Source organism: Canis lupus, chromosome 13 (assembly GCF_003254725.2).
Source record: "Canis lupus dingo isolate Sandy chromosome 13, ASM325472v2, whole genome shotgun sequence".
Classification (NCBI taxonomy): Eukaryota; Metazoa; Chordata; class Mammalia; order Carnivora; family Canidae; genus Canis; species Canis lupus.
Window position 1 is genome coordinate 53,287,648 of NC_064255.1, and position 23,838 is coordinate 53,311,485.

Genomic DNA, 23,838 nt, shown 5'->3' on the forward strand with positions numbered 1-23,838 from the left:
TTGGCACAAATTGTCTGCTGAATGTATATATACTGTTTAACCTTTAAACATTAGATATGAATGCAATATACTGTTAAAGGGTCTTCTGCTTGTCAAATTTCAATAAGTCATGGGAAGGTTAAGATCTAGAAAACATTCCAGGTAGTCTCACTGCCCAGTTTCTAAGATCATGTGCAGATTATGAGAGCTCTTAGAAAAATAGAGACTTTCCTTCTCCTGGATAAAACCTAATAAATGGAAATATATAAAATGGACCAGCTCTTATTCTAATTAAACATTCAAAGATTATTTATTAAATGACCAGGTTTATAGAAGAATAGAGTGCTTAGGCTCTTGGCAAACTATACCTACAGTATTGGCTTCTGATATATGAACAAATAGTTTTGCTGTCTCTCCTGACTTTATACAATGGCTGCTTAAATGAAGAATCTGCTTTCCCCTGTGAAGAATACCGATTTTCCATTCTTTGCCAAGGGCATGGGTTATTCCAGGGTGTAGTCAAGTGACCAATCCATTGGGACATATAATTATATCCTCCACTTTGGTGCCTTCAAAGAGAATATCTTGTGAGAATTATTAGTTTTCTCAAGCCGTCACACATGTATTGAAATTGCAAGATCAAATCCAAAATCCTTTGAGCTTTTTTGGAATGAAGATAGCATGTGAAAATGATGAGCATCCTCATTACAATTACTACTTTCTAAGAAACCCTTTTTCCATGCCCTCTAAGATCAGCTTATTTTTTTTTTTTTTAGAGTTCCTTTGTTCCCTTTTCTTTCATCTGCTGCTTTTTACTTGTCCCACTTCAGGGGAAGATAATTGAATCACCTCAGGCTGAGTGCTTGTGGACCCTACAAATTTAATGCCTCTAAATAAATTATGCATGTTCTACAGGAGTTAGAAAGAGTGGAATGGGTATATTCTGGTCTAGGTTGTGACTCCAGATGAATAGTTAATGTCTTAGATGTCTTGTATTATTCTGATAGAGAAGGGAAAAAGGATATCCGGATCTTAAGCAAGGACATTCTACTTGTGCCAAATTTCGACTTTAGGTATCTCTTCTGATTTGTGAGCTTCTTATTCTGACTGCGGAATGATGCTGACAAAAAACAAAAACAAACTCATAAAGCAACCTACAATTTGTAGGGTGTAATTCTGGATAATATGAGCTATTTGCAGTTATGAGTGAAAGTTTGAACCCAATAAAGATTTGTTTCTTGCTTGTATCCAGTGCATGTCAGGTGATTTGCTTGGGCACTTCTCTAAATCATGATTTGTAGACCCAGGTTGTTTCCATTTTGTTATTATTCTTTCCAGAATATATGGCTTTTAATGTGGTGGTAGTTCAAAAAGAGCTAGAAGACCAGAGCTATATTTTGAGGGCCTGCCCACATTTATTAGTGTGTTGAATGAACTCCATTACCTCTGCCCATAGTTAGTGCTCCTATTAACTCATTTAACAATATCTATGCTTTTGCCTTCAGAACAACTTTCAAATCATGTCATACACACCTAGATACTTTAGATGTCTTAGTGTTCATAAAACATTATTAAAATTTTAGAAAGAGAAGAAGTAAGTAGAAGGAATGACACTATCAGACTTCAAGATTTACTATAAAGATACAGTAATTAAGACGGTATGGTATTGGTGAAAGAATAGACAATTTTTTTGTTAAAAGAAAATGGAAGAGGAAAGAGTCCAGAAGTAGACCCTCACAAATATAATCAACTCATAGTCCACAGAGGAGCCAAAGCAATTTAGTGAAGAAAAGAGTCTTTTCAACAAATGGTATTGCAACAACTGGATATCCATGTGTAAAACATATGAAGCTAGAAACACTAAATCTTTCACAAAAAATTAACTCAATAAATAGATAAAAGACATAATGTATAGCTCAAAACTATAAAACTCCTAGAAGACAACATTGGATAAAGTTTAGGTGAACTTGAGTTTTAGTGAAGACTTTTTTTGCAACAGGTGAGACACAGTCTATGAAAGAAAATAAATGGGACTTCATTAAAATTAAACATTTTTGCTCTGTGAAAGGCATTGTTAAGGAAAATGAAAAGTCATAACACCTATCTGATAAAAGACGGATATTTAGTGTATACGAAGGATTCATAAGAAGAACAACAATGCCCTTAAAAAGTGGGCAAAGGATCTGATCAGATAACTTACTAAGGAAGGAATGCAAATATCAAAGATGCATATGAAAATATGCACAGCACCATTGATAACTAGAAAAGAGTAAATTAAAACAACGAGATACCACTGCACACTTACCTGAATGACTAAAACTTAAAACACAGACACCAGCCAATGTTGCCAAGTATATGGAGCAATAGACACTCTCATTGCTGATGAGAATGCATGATGATGCAACTACTTTGGAAGACATGTGTGGCAGTTTTTGTTTCTGTTTTTAAGGTGTTTATTCTTTTAAAAGTTTTATTTATTTATTTTTAATAATCTCTACACCCAACCTGGGGCTCAGACTCACGATCCGAAGATCAAGAATTGTATGCTCTTCCAACTAAGCCAGTCAGGTGCCCCAGGATGGCAGGTTTTTTTTTTTTTTTAATAATCTTACATATGATTTAGCAATCATGCTCTTTGGTATTTATCCAAATGTTGAAAACATATGCAATCTGCACATGAAGGTTTATAGAAGCTTCATTCATAATTGCCAGATCTTGGAAGATGTCCTTCAATAGGTACATGGATAAACAAACTGTGGTATGTCCAGACAAAGGCATATTATTTACAGATAAAAACAAAGGAACTATTGGTATTAAAAGACCTGGAGGAGTGTTACATGCATATTCTTTTTTTTTTTTTAACATGCATATTCCTGGTGAAGAAGCTAGTCTGATTCCATACTATAATTCCAACTATGTGACCGACCTTCCTTCCTTCCTTCCTTCCTTCCTTCCTTCCTTCCTTCCTTCCTTCCTTCCTTCCCTCCCTCCCTCCCTCCCTCCCTCCCTCCCTCCATCCCTCCCTGGTGGTTGACATCTTTATTGCCTTGGAGGTGGGGGCAGGTGTTCAGAAGCTCTTGGTGTGGCAGGAGCTTCTTCCTTTTCACCATCACAGGCTTCTGGCTCCTCAGAATGGCACTGGCTCTGCAAATGGCAGCCATGCATAGATCTGGATGGTACTTGTTCTTGCAGATCATGTGTCTGATTCTGTGAAGGCTAGTCCAGAAATTCTTGTTAATGGTGGTCCACTCATAGGGGGTGGCAGGTTTTCACTGGCCAGATCTTCTCATGCCTACCACTGTACCTTTGCTTTCTGGCCTGAAGCTCCGCACCATAGTCTTGCAGCGAATTAGCCCATCGTAGGGAAGGAATTATGAGCCTTCAGGTTCCTGGGTTTGGTGCTGTATGTCTGCTTGTTCATCTTGATCAGGAAGCTGGAGCAGTTGCACAAGACCATCCATTGTAGGTGGGTGACCATGGCAGCAGCTCTTCTCACTACAGTGGCTGGAGAAAGAAAGAGTCCAAATATGTGGAATTTTTGGAAAGGGAAAACTTGAGAGATAGGAAGAAGATGAGTGGTTGCCAGGGACTTATGAGAATGAGAGAAAGATGGACAGTTGGAATACCAGACAGATTTTAGAGCAGTGAAACTATCTGGTAGTACACTAATATTGAGGTATGTCCCCATAAACTTGTTAAAAACTGTAGAATGAACAGTATGCAGAATGAACCCTAATGTGAACTATGGCCTCTAGTTAATAATTAACATTTGCTCATTAACTATAACAAATATATCCCACTAATACAAGATGTACTAATAGGGGAAACTGCCTGTGTTTGGGGGGATGGGGTGAAATAGTTATAAGGGAACTCTGTACTTTCTGCTCAAAATTTTTTATAACCCTGAAACTTTCCTATAAATAAGTGAATTATTTAAACAATTTAAACACATCAGTTATTTCTCCTTATTGTAGCAGATGAACCTGTCTTTTTCTTTATTGAGTAAGAACACACCTAGCAGATTTCTGAGTGTGTCCATCTTTTGCCTTGTAGTAATCTTTTGGGCACTTTACCTTCCCCACTTGCTGGAGGTGAGGACTTTCTCAGTGGAAATTTAGCTCCTTGTTAGCTCCTTGGAAAATATTAATTTTGCAGCAGATTCCAGCAGTTTATTCAAGCCCAGTGGTTCTCAACGGGGTGGGGCAGGGCGGGGGGTAGTTTTGCTTTCCAGAACACATTTGACAATGTCTGGAAACATTCTTTGTTGTTATCATTGAGGTGAGAGATAGTCAATGTGTACTCTTGGAACCTATGAGAAGAGGTCAAGGATGATGCTAACATTTTGTAATGCATAGGAGAGCCTCCCGCAGCAAAGAAATATCCATTCCCAAATGTCAATAGTACGATAGTTAAATTCTGCTTAGCCTCCCCGTTTTTCACGCTTTGTTGGAAATGGAATGTATTATCTAATCATCTTCATCACTCATTAATTCAGTCATTGGATACTTATGAGGTAACTGCTGCAATAAGAACTTGTAATAAATGTTTTTAAGTGCAAATACATACATGGGAGCTTGATCCAACCTGGGGTATCAGGAAACTCTACCTAAGGAAGAGATCTTTAAGCTGAGATTTGAAGGGTAAGGGATAGTGAAAGTTATTAGGCCTGGGGAAGGGAGTGGAGGGAAGAGTGTGCAAAGCAGAGCTAACACTTTCTGAGACTGGTAAGGATCAAGTCTGTCTTCTCAAGAGGAGGAACTGCTCAGTTATTACCTGAGATAATTCACAGGTGCCTTGTCCCACATCCTTACTTCTGATTTGATATCTGGTCCATGGTTGACTATGGATAGTATTTGATTCCTTACCCCAATTCCAAGACGCAGAATTAATAACTGTGCTTTATAGGTCACCCCGTACCATCCACAGGAGTTGGGTGAAAGGTCTGATGTACAACCTAAACTAGCCACAAATTCCCTTGTGGGGAACCTTGCGATCTTAGGCAAGGGCTCTGTATAAAGCCCTCTTCCATGACATTAGGGACTATGCCTCCAAAGACAGTGTTCAAAGTGTAGTTCAATCATGATAACTACTGAGTAATGTGTGTCATTGTTCAATCACTACATTGTAAGCTTGAAACTAATATAATACTGTATATTAGCTGTAATGGATTTAAAATTAAATAAAGATTAATAAATGAAAAGTAATTCAATATATGCCTTAAAAAAGGTATTATTCAAGTAATCCCAAAGGAGGTCTACAGAAGCAAGGAACCAGGATGGGCTTGGTCTTAAGTCTTGGCTTTCTCTTTCTTTCTCTTACCGGCAACTTCTGGATATCATGAAAGAAGACTAGGAACCAAGAGACATAGCAGGAGCCATACTTGATTGGCTTGTATGGGGCTTTGACGGCTGTTTTGTCAAGTGGCCATAGTACCATTTTCAGATCATGACTGCTGTTTTGTCAAATGCCATAGAACCATTTTCGGATCCTTCTCAGTCTTAGTAATGAGTTCTCAAGATGGCATCACTTGTAAGTTAAATGTTAAATGAACTTAGAGAATAAGTTTGTCTCATTTCTCCCCATTTTGCAGATGTGTATCACGTATAAAAATACAGCTCTGAAGTCTCGTACTTTAGTCTCTCATTTGTAGGTCTTTATTGAGAGCATCTACTGTGTGCCAGAACTGATGTGCTGGGACGTAACTGTAAATGAAAATTTATCTCTGCTCTCGTGAAATTTAATTCTATTTGGTTGGGGGGATAGGCTATGAAAGAATTATAAATAACTTATAGAATAGAACAATTTCCGATAGTGCTAAGTACAATTTAGGTGGTACAAGTAAAGAAATACAAAGCAATCAGGGAATGCTCACTGAGGCTCCATTAAGGGGTAAGATTTGGGATGAGACCCAAATGACAAGAAAGAGGAAGCCTCTTGAAGAACTGGGGGAATAGCAGATGCAAGAGCCTTCAAACAAATCTGCCTTATTTCAAAGGCAGAAAAGGCCAATTCAGTTGGCATTTAGTATGGCAGGCCAAGTGGGATAAAATGTAAATTTAGAAGATATGGTAGGTCTGAATTATGTAGGGTCTTAAAATGCCACAGTAAGAAATTTAGATTTTTCTTCTACTTGTAAATCAGTTTAGATAGTTATAAGAAGGAAGAATGATAGATCTCATTTACCTTGTAAAAGATCATTCTGGTTACTAGACAAATAATGAACTGGGGGTGAGTTGGGAATACAGGTAAAAAGGCAGGAGACCAGTTACAATGCTTTTGTACTTTTCCAGGTGAAAGATAATGATAAGTTTCTAGAATTGTAGTAGTGAACTATAACAAAAGTGGTTTGATTTAGGAAATAATTTTGAATTGTTTCATTCAGTTCTGTGTTATTTTCATATCTTTAGAACTGTTTGCCTTGGGATTTAAAATATTTGAGTACATTTTTTGGGGAAAACATATCAAGTGTCTGGTAAATAATGTGGTGCCCCCACCTTGCCCCTTCCCCTCCATCCTTTTGAAATATGAAAAGGGAAGTAGACAGTTTTAGGCCACTTTTCTAATGCCTCTTACTCAAGATGAATTTTGTTAAAGATAATTAATAGCTAAATTCCTGATAATACAAAAAAAATTGTAAATTGATTTGTTTTTACATTTTTTTAAAGATTTTATTTATTTATTCATGAGAGAGAGAGAGAGAGAGAGAGGCAGAGATACAGGCAGAGGAGAAGCAGACTCCATGCAGGGAGCCCGACGTGGGACTCGATCCCGGGTCCCCAGGATCGCAACCTGGGCCTAATGCAGCGCTAAACCAACCGCTAAGCTACCTGGGCTGCCCCTTTAAATTTTTTTTCTTAAGGCTTTGAACTTTTAAGCTTCCACTCAGATTTGACTTTTGGGAGTATTTTATTACCTGAAAAGGTATAAAAGTAAACCCTGAAACTTAGAGAAATGATAGCACTGTTGACTTCTAAATTCCCGACAGCTCTGAAAACTATGGTCACTTCGGTAATGTGATGGTTTTGTTATCAACTGTGAGGCTGGAACTGCAACGTATGTTTTTTACTACTATCTCAGCTGCTGGTACCGCTAAAGAAGTAGCAATTATTTTAACTTTTTAAAATATATAGCAGATTTGTAGTGGAACCATTTGCAACTACCCTAGTAGATTGGAGGCACTTTTGACCCAAAGATTAATAGGAACCTTGCAAAGGCTTTTGCCATGTCATTATTCAAAGAGCGGTTAGAGTACATTCATTATGTACTGCCAGGATCCTTAAGGGGTTTATAGGAGGGCTGGAAATGGATCTCTCTACATCAAAAGCTATTAACTTGTTTTTTTTTTTTCTTCTTGCATAAGGGAGACATTAGTAGGCTTTTCTTTATGCACTGGGTTTGGTGCTTTTTTCAAGGGCATAGTAAGTATGAATTGTGAAATGTGAATGCATATATGGGGAGAGCAAAGTAGCTTGTTTCCCAGTTATATTTTTTGATTGGAGAAAGAAAGGCAAAGTGAAGATTGCAGCTTCTCTCTTTGTAGATAGAGCATCCAGGGGCTGTATCAGCCTTCCAGCCTGTCACACTAACAGTTTTAATAGCAAAATATCTTCTGAAAATCTTTTTTACGCTTCTCCACTCTGATGTAAAAACTCAGAGAGCTATTATTTTTGTGCATTATGAAAGATAATAAATAGGATATTATTGAAAATAAAGGTTTTTTTTTTTTAATTCAATCTACTTAGCTTTTTTCAAATTCATTCTACTTAGCTTAGAAGATTGTTACAAGCAACATGAGACAATGAGACTCAAGGCACAGATTTTAGCTCTGGTTTTGCTAATGGACCAAACTTAGGGTTTGAGAACTGCAATTACCAGCAGTCAAAGAGCCATAGTATTTGCATTGCCTCTATGTCAAGATTGTTTAGAGGGTCAAAGGAGGTAATGCTTGGAGAAGTTTGTGACTCATGAAGTAGTGTCACATCATTACAGTTCTCATGATTTGAGTCATCACTATTTTTCAGAAGAATTCACTACACACACACTGCTGTAGCCTTGTCACTGTTCTGTGGAGTTAGCTCATGCTAGTTCACAGAATGACAAAGACGCTCTGAATAGTCTTCAGGTAAGTGTCATCAGGGACCGTCATCAGGATAATAGCTTCTTACCACCCAAAACACTACATCTACAATTGCAGTGTACACCATACTTTTGCCCAGTTACAACAGTTCTAAGATTTTGCAAATATGAAAACTTAACCTCAGTTAAATTTTCTATGTTTTTTTTTCCTTGGCAAATTTAATATCCAGAGAATTTAAAATATTTTAAATAGGATTATTATGTCAACAGTCACAATGCTAGTGAAATCTCATATTTATTTAGCAATTATTAGTTATCAGATATTTTGTAAATTCTGTAAATGAATTCTCTAATTCTTATAGCACTCTTGCATATTATGCCCATTTTAGTTAAAAGAAAATGAAAACTTGAGGGATATTGAATAACTTGTCCAGGTGACAACTGATAACTGGTGTAATTAAAAACCTGGCTGCCTGATTTTAAAATAAGCCCCGAAATACTACCCTATACTTCCTTTCCAGGGCTATTTTTTGGTGAACAATGTAAACAAAATTTTAATTGAAATATGGCATTTTTGGAAACTCAAAAAACACCAGTCAAGGAACATATAATCTTTCACTTTTGTTTCATTATGGGGAAAGAAAATTTTGGTTTTCTACAACCACTTGGAAAAAAAATCACTGAGTAATTTGAGAAAAATCTGCACATCAGTAGTACTTTCTGTGTATATGTCTGAGATATTTAAATTTTTTCTTTACCTTTTATTCTATTCAGAATCTTGGGTATATTTACATGTTTATACTTAGAGAGCTGAGAAAAGTATCTGAACATCTGACTAATTCTTGAAAATTGACTAAGTGCTAAAATACGTCTATGTGCTTTGGAGAATTGTTTCTCCTCTACTATACACTGAATCTGGTCACTCTCCTCTTCAGTTCATGTGTTAAAACCCTAATCTCAGTGTGATTGCTTTTGGAGGCAGGATCTGTGAAGAAGTAATAAAGGTTAATGAGGTCATAAGTGTGGGGCCCTAGTCCAGTAGGGCATCTCTCCATAGGAAGTGAGAGAGAGGAACTCCTGGGTGACTCAGTGGTTGAGCATCTGCCTTTGGCTCAGGGCATGATCCCGGGATCCGGGATCGAGTCCCACATCAGGCTCTCTGCATGGAGCCTGCTTCTCCCTCTGCCTATATCTCTGCTTCTCTCTCTGCGTCTCTCTCTGAATAAATAATAAAATCTAAAAAAAAAAAAAAAAAAAAAAGAAGTGAGAGAGACATCAGAGCTGTCTTCTCCATGTGAAGATACAGTGAGAAGGCAGCTGTTTGTAAGCCAGGAACTAAATTCCAGGCTCTGGAATTTTGAAAAATAGATTTCTGTTTAAGCCACTGTGTGGTATTTTATGGCAGCCCAAGACGCATTTTTTGATATACTAATATAACTAGGGATAGTAGGAACAAATAGAACTAGTAGTAAGTTACTAGTAATAGTTTTACACGCACACGCGCACACACACACCTAGAGAAAGGGAGATTGATATGAAGGAAGAGGCTCAAAAGCTGGAGGGTCAGGTAAGAGTTGATGCTGCAGTCTTGAGACTGAAGGCTGTTTACTCAGGTAGAATTTCAGTGTTGCAGCCTTGAGGTCGAATTCTTGATTCCTTGTGAAACCCTGGTCTTTGCTCTATGGGCCTTCAATTTATTGGATGAAGCTCTCTCATATTTGTGAGGGGTAACCTGCTTTAATAAAGTCAACAGATTGTAAACGTTAATCACGTCTAAAAAAAAACCCAACACATCTTTAGAGTACATTTGGAATAGTGTTTGGCCAAGCAGTTGATCATTATAGTATTATAGTGCACCAAGATAACATAAAATTAACCATTATGCTGCTGTAACAAATTACTACAAAGTTAATGGCTTAAAATAATGCAAACTTACTACCTTATATTCTGGAGATCAGAAGTCTAAAATGGTTCTTGCTGGCCTCAAGCCAAGATACTGTCAGGACTGAGCTCCTTTTGGAGGTTCTATGAGAAAAATCCATTTCCTGTGTTTTTCTTTTTTTTTTTAAGATTTTATTTATGAGAGAGAGAGAGAGAGAGAGAGAGAGAGAGAGGCAGAGGGAGAAGCAGGCCCCATGCAGGGAGCCTGATGTGGGACTCGATCCCCAGTCCCCAGGATCACACCCCAGGCTGAAGGCGACGCTAAACTGCTGAGCCACCCGAGCTGCCCTCTTTTTCAGTTTCTAGAGTCTGTCTACATGCCTTGGCTCATGGTTTGATTCCCCTGTCTTCAAAACTAAGTTCTTCTTTTACCACCTTTTCCTAGTTCCCTCTTCTTCCCTCTTCTTCCTTTTATAAGGGCTCTTGTGATTGCACTAGTCCACTTTAGATGATCCTGCTAAACTCCTCATGTAAAGATCTGCAGATTAGCATCCTTAAATCCATTGGCAACCTTAATTTCCCTTTGCCATGTAACATAAGATACTCACAAGTTCTGGGGTTTAGAATGTGGACATCTTGGACGGGGGACAGATTCTTCTGCCTACCTCATTAACGGATCTTTGTGGTCAAAGAAGCATATGGTAATTGTTGTGATGAGACCTGTAAGTGAAACCCCTTGAGTTGGCAGCCCAGCTACTTCCTATTAACCAAGCTCCTGCGATAAGTGACTTCATTTTGCCCAGGTTCTCCTCTGTAGTTTGAACTAATGGTTTTGAGAAGATTGAGTTGGTACTTGTAAAGCACCTAGAAGAGTGGCTAGCACGTATCAAGGAATCTGCTCATTTGCCTGTTACTTTTTGATTACAAATTTCAATTGCAGTTGTTTAAGAGAATTAAAAGTAATGTAAATTAGTTAGAGGGAAGAAGATAGATCTAATAACGATCAGTTAGTTCCACAGCTTTTCTTTAAGATTTTGTGCAACCTGGGATAACTCACTTTGTCTATTTTGTGTAATCTTGGAGTTTGCAAACACTGTGACATATTCTATATATACACACATGTACCTACTAAATAAGAGATATTTCAGGCCTGGAAAGGGCATGAAAGCATCGCCAGAAAGGTTAATGAATTTATTAAAATAATAGTGTTTGAAGGAGGGGTTGATTGTATCCCAACTTTCTCCTGATTTGAAGGAGGAGGTTGGAGTTTTAGAAAAAGACATAGTAAGGTAGGCTTATTATTTTTAAGAATATTTAGCCCTATAATTAAACATTAAATTGTCTCAGTAGAAAATCAGAAGCAAAACCAGGTTAGTTATAAAATCAGCCTCTGACATAGATTTGTGTTTGTGTTTTTATTGTTGGAAATGAGAAGTAATCGGCCAAATATTTCACGTGTTAGGACCTGGCAGTTCAACAGGCAAATATAATATAGAAGCAGCATAGATCATCTATATTCTTTATATTGAATTTGGAAATATTTATAGGACACTTTGGTGTGCATTTTTTAGATTGAAGATTTTTGATAGCAATGGCCACATATTAAACATCTTTGCATTTTTATGTCTTAGCTCTCACAATTCCTGTTTGTGACAAATACTGTGAATTTAGTACTTACATTGTCATGCTAGGGAGAAGCTAAGTTTTAACCAAGCACCTGGGTAATGTAATCCATTAAATCATCCTTGAAATAGAATGTTAAGCTTCAAAAAATAACCTTATTATCATAATTATAGTAGAGTTTTTATTGTGAGGTTTTCTGACTTTACAGATGATTTTACTGAATGCATTCCTTAAAAATAGTGTATACTAAATTTGTAACAGATTTTGTAGTGTTATTTTTATTTATGTTGTAGTGCAATATTTGGATGTTAACATATGCTCCTATACTAAGGCAGAAATACTATTGAAATGTGAGCAGAATAAACTTTTTAGTAGCTCAATAGAAAATATCACTTTGAAAGTTGAATGTGAATTCTCATATTCTTTACTGGCTTTTCTCCTTTTCACTTTTTTTTTTTTTTTTAACAGATACTTTAGCATGTTCCAATCTAATTCTAGGTGTGAAGGATAAGTTAAAACGAAAAAGATTCTGCCCATATGTATCTTATATTATCGCCTTTTTCTCTTTTTGCCAACATAGTTCTTTGTCTTACCTGGTAATTTTAGGTAGTATTCTTTTGCTAATAGATATGTGAAATGAATTAGAGAAGTAAAACTATATTTAATAAATTACTTATGTAAAAAGTTAATTTTGAACTGCTGGAAGAGAAGGGGACAGAAAGTGGAAAAAATGTATTGATTGCTTACTTATTGCAGAGAATTTTGTCCCTTTAGGAATGTTAGAACCTATTACATTAAAAAGTGTATTTTCCTTATAGGAAATTAAGAAAAAGTGTAACTTCCATATAGGAATAAGAACTGTGACCTAGAAAGTTAAATAGTTTGCTTATTGTTGTACAAGTGAGGAGAAAGCGGGTTTATTACAAGTGTTTTATTCCAATATAAATACTCTTAACCCAAATGAAACCTGACATCCTCGTTTGTAGGTTATTCTCTTGAGTGAGATGTTTTTGGTGTTTCTATGCTGTTAGTATGTACTGTTGTAAGAGGAATTTGAAGACTCTTTGGCCACATTGTATGCATTATCACACAGAAGGTGTCCTGTAATATCATAACCATTATAACCTATTGGAATCCACACAGAAGTAATAAAACAGACTCATTTATCTGCATCTCAGTGAGAATTGTAGGAAGTCTATAATTTGTATATAGGTTTCTTTAATTGATTAATTAATTAATTCATTTATTCATGAGAGATACTGAGAGAGGCAGAGACACAGCAGAGGGAGGGAGAAGCAGGCTCCATGCAGGGAACCCAGTGTGGTACTTGATCCTGGGACTCGGGGATCACACCCTAAGCTGAAGGCAGACGCTCAACCGCTGAGCCACCCAGGTGTCCCTGTATATAGGTTTCAAATGAGTACTTAAATATTTGAGAATAGTATAGGAAAATAAATACTTATTACTTGTTTGTTACAGAAAAATAGATCCTCCGTAAACTGTTTCTTTTCAAGAAATTTAATTTTTAATCTCTATAAACATGAAATCATTTTATGTAGTTACAATTTACTTGTGACCTTTTTCCTTAATTATCGTGGAGGAAAATTTTCCTAAATTTACATGGAAATTTTTTGTCATCATTAGAAAACGTATATTTTGTTAATCTAAAAATGGTACACATGTAATAAGATCTTAAATAAGCATTCTTTTTTTTTTTTGAGTAGTAACCATTTGCTATGCCTTGGGTTTAAGAGTATGAATTTGCCCATCTTTTTTAGTAAGGAGCTAAATTTTTGGTGATACATTCACTTTGTTTAAATGTTGTCTGAGACACACAAGGAGATATCTGGCCATCTGCTATGTTTTGTTAGATATTTTCAAGAAAGTATTTATAATAATAACTGTTTAACATATTATAAAATTATTATAAAAGAAATCAAGAACAACTTAGGTAGCAAAATAATGTTACTTCTAGTAGTAGCTAAAATTACTTACGTGGCAAAATCCATGAACTTTTTCCACTAGATTTTATTTAGAAGAATTTAAATTTAATTAAGAATTGTTTTGGCAGTGTTATTGATATCCAGCTAGCCAACTATTCCGGCTTAAAAGTGTAATTAAAAAAAAAAAAAGGAATTCCAAAGTTGCTATTAGAATATATCTACCCAGAGAATTGTGTGAGTATTGTTATTGTCCAATGATGGCATTTTTTGCCAAACTCCTTTCATATTTTATACAGTAAGATCTAAATTTAAACATGAATTTAAATTTATATGAGTCCAAACTTTGGAAAATACATAAAACAGGAAGTTGAAGCAATAAGATGAAAAAGCATGTAATGCTTTCTTTGCACTAATGGTTATCCACACTAAACAGAAAGCTATATAGGTAAAGTAGCATATTTTGGTAAGCACAAGACTAGTAAGCCATCTAACAGCAAAATTTTGCAATGAAATCTAATATAATTTGAAGGGTTTTGCTTTCTTTATGAGGTTAATGGGGGACAGAACTGTCAGTATCAAAATTTGCCACTGAACAATTTCATTTTTGCTTTGAAGATAAAGAGAGTAGTATTAAGAGAAAGAATACCAGTTTATATTATGAGTTTAAGGATGGTGAACAGGTAATTATACTGAAAAAACTAGAGTTGAGTTTGAAATTTTTAAATTTCCTTTCTTTTGGGGAGCTTGTGCCCTAATGCTTTGGGGTAAATTTTTAACACAGTGTGTGTTAAGATTGAACCATGTAAGTCTCATTGATGTTAATGGGAATCTCTGGACCAAATCTGCTCATGCTGTGCTGAAAATGCACCCCCTAACGTTTGAGTGTTTTTGGCTTTCATAGATGCTAAAATAAAGTTATTATTGTCCACAGTATATATATATGTTTAGATAGTTGTAAGCATATTTATTTGATACAGGGTTATGTGAATTGTTACATAGAGCACAAATCTAATACACTACCTCTTAATATTGAAAATAGTGGTGTTCGGTGAACTAAACTATTATGTTTTACTTCAAACAAGACAGAGATGCTGTGCTTTATTTTGACTTCCATTTTACTCCTTGCTATGATTCTGAAAAGAAGTCACTGCGGCACAAAGTGAGAGCACCCAATGGATTTGTTAATGTAATGCCATATGTTATGAATATTCTTAGAGCTTCCCTGTTTTTCTCCATTGTCCTTATTTTTAAACTAAGTACATCCAACTCTTCAAAAACATTCTCTCTAGCATAAGCTACACATTGAGTTTTACTAATCTTTTTTCTTCATTTTGCTGGTGGAGGCAAAGAACACAAATACATCTTGCGAAGCGTGCTCCTCGCTTATTTTCTTTTTCTGTTTTAATGCAAGTACATGTTTTCTCATTCAAGGGCTTTTTTATTGTGTCTTTTTAAATGTTGGATTTAGAGAAGTTCAAACTTTTTTTTTTTTTTTTAATTTTTTTTATTTATTTATGATAGTCACAGAGAGAGAGAGAGAGAGAGAGAGAGAGGCAGAGACACAGACAGAGGGAGAAGCAGGCTCCATGCACCGGGAGCCCGACGTGGGATTCGATCCCGGGTCTCCAGGACCGCGCCCTGGGCCAAAGGCAGGCGCCAAACCGCTGCGCCACCCAGGGATCCCGAGAAGTTCAAACTTACTGTAAAGCTATTTTGTCAGATATTGGCTGCATTATATATTGTTTTTGGATAGTATTATTGAGTTTTAGACCCTGATGACTATATAAACAGCCAATCAAAAACATTTTTTTGATCATTTAAGAATGATGATAGAACATTTCTTGTTTCGTGCTTTCCAATTAGCAAGACCCTTACTTCTGATTAGTAAGAAACATACTAAATTTTGCTGTATTTATTAGTGCTTTTGGCCTCTCTTTTTACTACGGGGGTCTCCTTTGGTTTGGTCTATTACACTGTTGAAATCTGCTGGTTCTCTTCCTGCCTTATTGTGTACTGTTCATAGTCCTTCAAGCTGAAAATTGATCTCCAGTCAACAGGGTGAAGTGATTCGACCTGCTTCCTGATCAGTCCCGCTCTGATGATATGAATGAAATTCATAGTGGGGGACTTGATTACTATCTCTGTTAGGACTGATCTGGTTGAAAGGGCTGTCAAGCTGCCTGAAATTTGGGTGTTTTGGATGTTTGCCATAGAGAATTCTTTGCTCACCAAAAGAGTTAAATAGAGCAGAGACGAAGGACTGGTGTGTATGGATTTATCTTTCTCCGCCTTGCTTCTAAACAACTAGAGGACAGGATACAAATTTAAAAGCTATACCCCTTAGCATTTATGTAAAGTAGCTCCTTTTGCTCGTCTTCCTGTTGTGGTTTCAAATAACTTTATAAAATAAAGCAAGTTATGTTCTTGAAAAGAAGACACCTGTTGAGCTGGCTAATGGAAACTCAACTCTTCAACTGTATGGTATCATTGCTTGTACCTAGTCTTGAAAGCTGATAGTAATGCCAGAGTGTTCCTTCCTGTAGGGATCAAACCATCCTTTGTTTGAAATGAAAAGTCAGTCTTTTCATGTTTCACTGAGCCTTTACTTTTTCTTTTCTTTCTTTCTCTTTCTCTTCTGATTTGTTTTAAATGTAGACATTTGATTTTTTTCCCTGATTTCTATAAAAGAGGATATATGTTCAATGAAAAGCCAATACAGAAAGTTCTAGAAAAGAATAAAATCACTTGATATATCTACAAAAATGAGTTTTGTTAAAATGTAGGTCACTATTCTTCCAGATATCACTGTGCACATATATTGAATTGATGGTGTTCTGTAAATTGCTTTTCTTTTCTCAGCAGTATGTCATAACCATTTTCTAAGACACTATACATGGGTCTGTGTTCCCTTTTTATGGCTGTGCAAGATTCAGATATTTAACCGATTTTCTAATGGTAAGCACACAGAGGTGTTTACAGTTTTCTATTATCATAAACAAGGTAGAAGAATACTTATGTCTTATTCATTGTTTTACATCAGGTGATAGCTGTTGAAGCTGTCTGTGCACATAGGGATGTCTTGTCAGGTTAGAGATGCATTTAAGAAATATTCAGTAGAGATGAGCCTCCTTTTAGGGCATGGAATCAACAAGATATAAATTGGGGTCACTTTTGGCACATTTCATGTCTTAGCTTCTCTTTGGCACCTGTTGGCAGTCTTTCATCAGTGTTATTTAGTGGAAACTGACTATTCCACTACTACATGTTCTCACAATTTGAGGTTGATTAAAGTTTTCACTTTTATTTCTAAATTCCAAGGAGATAAACAGTATGAGGTTGGCATGGGTCAAGGGTTCCTAATTTTCTAATCAGTTAGGTTCAAGGAGGACTATCGCCTGAGCACTTGGCAAGAACAATGGTGATAGTATGTGTGTGGGCTTTCTAAAGAGAGGGAGTGATGATGGAGAGAATACTTCTGCATATATTTTTGTGCTTGTCTGATTATAATTTTGCAATAAATACCTATAAGTAAAATTTCAATATAAAAAGTGCAGATTGTAAATTTTAACATATCCCGCCAATATGGTTATTGGAAAAGTTATTCCAGTAGACACACTCCTTCTAGCCTGAAATGATTATCCCAACAGTAAGTGGTGGTCAGTCTTTAAACTTTGAACCTGTATCATAACCAGAAAAATGTTTCCATAAAATTTATTTAAAAGGGAAGTTAGAAATGTTTTATGGATACTTCCCAGGGTTTTTTCTTCCTATTTGTTTTAAATTTATATATATGTTTATGTTTGAGAGTGAGAGAGAGAGAGAGAGAACAAGCAGAGGGAGAGGGAGAAGCAGGCTCCCCACGGAGCAGGTACCCTGGTGTGGGGATCAGTCCCAGGACCCTAGTATCATGACCTGAGCTGAAGGCAGACGCTTAACTGACTGAACCACCCAAGAACCCCTTGTTTAAGTTTTTGTTAGTTCCTTGTTAAAAAATAAGTTCTAGGCCTATCATGGGGCTTGAACTCAAGAGGCCAAGATCAAGAGTTCCGTGCTCTACCAACTGAGCCAGCCAGCTTCCTCTATTTAAATTTTCATAGATTAATTTTTCTCTAGTCACTTTGGCTCAATTTATAAGAATTTCTTCTCAATATTTGGATTATTAACACTTTGTCTATCATTGATTATAAACTATTGCCACTTAGACCTTCTCTCTTGCTTATGATGGTTCTCCTATACAGACATTACAATTTTTTATGTAACTCATTATTAAAGATTGTGAAATTTTAGGTTTGAGGGCTATGCATTCTAATAGGCCAACTTGACTGTAAAGAAGTACTTAATATTGCTAGCTATAAACTGCAAGTAAATATACAAAAATGTATATAAATTGCTCACAGAGTTTAGTCATTTTTCTAACTTGAAAGCACATAATTCCAAATCAGTCTTTTCTAATTTGGAGAACAGAAACATGAGCTTTAAGTTTCTTTCATGACACTGTTAATAAAAAGGTGGGCATGTTCACTCTTCTATGGGAGTGGGGCAGCGCTCTTAGAAAATATAGTTTTGTTTCATCTACTGTAAAAGAAGGCAGTTGGAACTGTAATTTCTACAACTGCATATTGAACATCTATAATTTATCAGGCTATTGACATGTGCTTTTTATTTATTTATCCTTTCAGCCATATGAGGTATGTATTGTCTGTTTCTTATGTATGGAGAACCTGAGGTTCAGAGAAATTACTAAACTTTCTTACCATTATGCTGTTAGCATGTGATAGAACTGAAATGTGAATTTAGTTCTGTCAAAATTGAAAATCTGTCATTTCCCTGATTATATCATATATTTATATTAAAGTGATATAGACCCAGTGCTCTGTAAACTTGGTTTTTAATTGGGAAGAGGATGTATTTAATGGGTATTTGCCATCCAGGCCAGTGATTCTTAAACAGAATGGTATCACCCCTGGAGCATTTGAAAACATGCAAGAACATTTTCATTTGTCACATTGACTGGAAGTTGCCCCTGGCATTTAGTGATCAGGACACGGGAATGTTAAAATATTTTGCAATGCCTACTTGAGGCTCCTGGAACAAATAATTTTCTCCCATATTTGCCATTGGTGCCCCTAATGAGAGACACTGTTTTTCCTTGTGATGTATATGAGGGTAGAGGACATTTCTTCTTACTACTGCTTAGTAAAATGTATAATACCTTTAGTTTTTAGTCTCTCATTTCATGTACTGAAAACTTTCTAGAATCATAGCCACAAATAGGAGTGGACATACTAATTGGGGCAGTAGCTTTTATCACCATTTACCATCTAACCAAGAGTTTCAATACTAGGCATATTTGTTTACTAAGAGACTGTCCAAAGCTTTCATGGTGTTACAGATTGTACATCATAATCTTCTCCTATGATCTGATTTTTTTTTCTGTCAGAATATTTCTCAGATTGCTTTCTTCCTCTCACTTATATTCTGCTAACAAGTGAACTACCGAAAGAACCCTGTTTTATGCTCTTTTCTGAGGATAGGGCTACTCTCTCAGGGCTTATTCCTTTCTCCCATTTTTTTAAATCTCTGTAGTTCTAACCTACTTTTTATTATTCAGTTCAGGTATATTCTCCTCCTGGAAGCCTTCCCTGTAGCCAGAGGTGTAGGGGTAAGTGTTCTTCCTCTGCAATTTCAGAACACCCAGTTCATTTTGCTTTTAAGGCATTTATCAGTGTATTATATTTCAGTTTTCTGTTCTTGTTTCCCTTCTAGTCTGTAAGCTTCCTAAAGTTAAGGGACTGTGTTTATTTCAGTGGATAAAAAATTATAGAGTCCTTTCCTTATAATTGGAATCTAATGAATGTTTGGACCATTCTTGATGAATATATCACAAGGTAAAAGCAATTTTGGAGCAAGCTGTCCTTGTACCAGTTCTAACTATCCAAACATTGGATTGGATCTTGGCATTCTGTTCACTGGAATGAACTGTGGAAAATAGCAGTATATATCTTACATATTTATATAGCTTTAAATCCACTATGGATTTCTAAATCTGTCATCAAGTTTGGCAGTGGACATATTTTTTTGGCTTAATAAGGCTACATTTTTGGTAAAATTTACTCTCTACAAAGGCTTCATTCTCTCCCCCAAAATCATTTGCTTTGAATAAGCAATTTAATCAAAGTAGAAGATAATCAAATATACTTTGCAAGTAAAGTAGGAATAGGAATTAACACCCATGAATAGGAGTGAACACTTGGATATTTAGTAGTGACTTCTATTTCTGTTTTGTACTATCATCATAATTGAGTTAACAACAAACAGAACCAGGTGTTGTATATAAGTGATGAATCACAAAATTCTACACCTGAAACTACTATTACACTGTATATTAATTACCTGGAATTTAAATAAAAACTTAGAAGGAAGAAAAGAGAAAACAAACTATATATTGATTAAACCTCAAAAAGAAAAGCTTTAGTGGGCCTGTGCCACATTACGAATGCAAATAGTTAAAATTCAAAAGTATAAGAAATCCCTGACAAATGGAATTTTTGGTTAATTAAGTATTCTGATTAAAGGAGCTTTAAATTTATGGAGTGTGAACTAGTTACCTCAATTTTTCATTTGTATTACAAATATTTCTAAAATGCTTTAGCACATTAATTTTTAAATAGGGCATTATAGAAATCATATATCCTCCTTGATATGAGATCTTATACTGCCTCAGGATCATTTTTTGAACTATGGAGTTCTAATTATAATTGTGGGTTATGAATGAAATTATGTGACATATCTCCTGAGTCCAGGACCTACTCTGGGTAACAGTATTTTAAGAATAATAATTTAAAATGTGTTTTCTTGTGATTTCTCTCTTTAAAAAGAGTATACAATAAAAATAGGGTTTAAATTCTTTGGGGTTTGTTGATAATTAAGGTTTTAATATGTCTGTGAAATATAAGCTCTTTTGCTGATCAATGCTAATGACCAAAATGAACTACGGAACATTAGTTGAAAGAAGTAAATGGTTAGAGATTGATAGAAGAACTGAAAATATCACTTAAATTAGTGAAGTGCTCTTTGCTGTTATGATATATTCTGAGCTTGCTTTTAGCTTGTTTTATAAATAAACATATACACTCCTATGATAGTAAGGAAAATTGAATTATTCCACAATTTTATTAAAATATTCTACTTTTTATATCATTAATTTTAATTGAAAAATGACTAAATCTCCATAAACTAAGCCTCCATGAAAATAAAGCTGTCACCTTACATTTTGTGGATTTTTTCCCTTGAAAAACCCCCACAATTATATGTTAGATCAAGGTTAAAGAATTTATTGTCTTTGATGGCTCTGACAATTAGGTTGCTGGCACGGTGAAAATCTGTATTCCATTAATGGCGAACTTCTCACCTATGTGATAAATGGTATACTCTACAAAGAAGTAAAATGATGAGATTTATTTCCTCTGTTGTGGGGAGATGAGGCAAGGTGCATATGGCTGTCTTGACTTAAAAAGCTGTCTCCTTACCATAAACTGCTGATAGAAATGGCTTATTTGAGTTGAAGTCCTAAGCACATGAAAAATATTTATTGAAACTGTTTTATTTCCTTTGGACTTTTTGGAAATGAAAAAGAATACATTGGGAAATTTTATTTTTTAATTTATTTTTAAAAATTTTATTTATTTATTCATGAGAGACACAGAGCGAGAGAGAGAGAGAGAAAGAGAGAGAGAGGCAGAGACACAGGCAGAGGGAGAAGCAGGCTCCATGCAAGGATCCCGATGTGGGACTTGATCCCAGGACTCCGGGATCATGCCCTGAACCGAAGACAGATGCTCAACCGCTGAGTCACCCAGGCATCCCACTTTGAGAAATTTTAACTTTGGTGTAAACATACTGATATTGCTGACAGAACTCCTTCTTTGTGATAAATTAGCTGTGTTATATAAAGCTTTACCACATAGCACTGTAATGACTCAGGAGACAAGATTTGAACTCTGGAACTTTTCAATCCTTATAATTATGAATTAATGGGATTCTACTTTTTCAGTGTTCTGTTGTTCAAGGTACAGGTAAAACATCACAAAATATATAGTATGATCTCCTGGAAAAATACTAAATTAGAAGCTACCTCAATTTTGTTCACTTATATGGTGTTTATTTTGGTTATGTTCTTATTTAAACTTTCAGTTTTATTGATTGAACTTCTTGATCTTAGCATTGTCCAAAATTATTCAGTATAAAATTCTGTTTGCAGAAAATACCCAAGAAATATTTTCCATTGTATGCAGATAATTTAAATCTATTTCTTTATCTGAGGATTAGAACAAGTTTTCAGTGACATTTGGATGGAGGGAGAGAAGGTCTATCCTTGGAACTTTTTGTAAATTGCTCTCCTCTCTTTGGTGTATAATCAGTAAAGATACTCTGAGAAAAATAGTCTGTGTTAGAGAGATATTAATTATGTGTGTCAAAGTTTAAAAGGGTACATTTTAGCATAAAATGAAAGTAAAAGGAAGCATTTTAAAACTAAATAAGCAATGCTTTCATAGGATAAAAACAGTGGTCACTATCACTAAATATCCTTTGGGCCAATCTTCCGTTCCTCAAACAAGTCTAGAAAATGTATCTTAGAAGCAGGGTTTCTCTTGGCGCATTTTAGGACTCTGGGAAACCTTCCGCAGATGTGTCTAGTTGGGCTTGACCATGTTAATCTTTTTTTTTTTTATCTTGGCTAGAAACAGCAAACATGAATACAATTTTATACACTACTTATTTTAAAAACTCCTTGACAAGACCATAAAGTAGGTCTTTTTGAATTCAGTTAGTTAGATTTGTGACACAGCTTTTGTAGGATTTTTGTATTCATCAAATTGGATTTAGAAAGAGATTTGTCATCCTAATAGGTTAAATGGGGACAGAATCTAGTCTTAAGTGGTATTCTATCATGATGTTGAATAAAATTTCCTAAATTTATGTAGAAGGCATCATATTTGCTTTGTCATTAAACACAAAAGAATGACTGTAATCCATTTAAACTTAATAAGTCTTCCTTTTAAAAACACATTTGTAAGCTTTTTCTGAAAAATAGAATTATTTCTTTTTCCTTGTAAAAGCTTGCTTAAAGTAGAACCAGTTTGTTAAAAATTAATAAAATGTTGAGTTAATAACCACTTATTTAATTTTTTGTTTGAAGAAAATACCTTTCAGCAGACTTCATGGAGAATTTTATATCCAGGTTATGAGGATGGGCTTGTCTCATGTAAATGGGGGATACCTAGATAAGCAGTACTTAATGCATTGAGACCTTTTCATTTTGTTTTATTCTTAAAATTATTCTACTCTTAAAGAAATAACATTACTGTTTAAGATTATCCTTTAATGAGAAATCACAGCATGAATCTTGAAAGTTTCAACTTCATCTTTGCTCATTCATCTCCTAGTGCAAATTATAAATGCATGAGTGCAATGTATGGCTATTCAGGTCAAATTCTCTTTCAGGACTGATGTTCCTGTTATATAGTTTATCCATCTATTAACATCCCGAAATGTCAGAAGCTTCATTTTTTAAGAGGGGAATGTCAGTTTCTTTTTTACTTATAGCAATTTACTCAACAAAAAAGCAAGAGATTTGACAGTTGCAGCCATTGGGGCAAAGACAGGCTGATAGGAGTAAATGTTCAAATATGTATCAGAGTTTCTACAGTTTATGTATGTCTAGGACAATGCATGAGGCAAAATGGAAGCACAAATAAAAAAGATCCATTCATGTGTATAAAACTACAGAAGATTCCCAGATTTCAGGTTTTGAGAAATATTTCTTCATTCCTGTAAACTCTATTTCAAACTCTCAAGCGAGTTTTGTATTGCAACTGGTATATCATTGTGATTGTGTGAAAATACAGAAGTTTTCAGTGAACTTTTGCTTACATCTAAGTAACTAATGTAAATTGTGATTAACTGCTTTTCACTGATAATTAGAATTTTATTTATTGTAAGATTATTAATAAGGAAACCAAGGATATTATAGATATGTGGAAAATGTGTTGGATAGAGAACAAAGATTATATGTATTAATAATAATAGAGTATATAAGATAGTCATAGAAAATTAATTGTAATATATAAAATGCATAATATATACAACATTGAACTTGCTTTTAAAATACTGCAAATGAATATGTTAGTTAATTGTGGTCATCATTTCACAATGTATACATCACATTGTATACCTTAAAAATAAAAATACTATAAATAGTATTTAGATCAGTGCAAGACTACGCGGGCCGCAGTTTTCATATTGGCAGTCAAATCCAAACAATAAGCTCTCCCTC

General features: G+C 35.2%; 1 pseudogene; it reads right to left on the minus strand.

Annotated features, from left to right (window-relative positions):
• Positions 1-974: 974 nt before the first annotated feature.
• On the minus strand, positions 975-3,506 carry LOC112652174 (60S ribosomal protein L28-like; annotated as a pseudogene).
• Between the last annotated feature and the right edge of the window lie 20,332 nt (positions 3,507-23,838).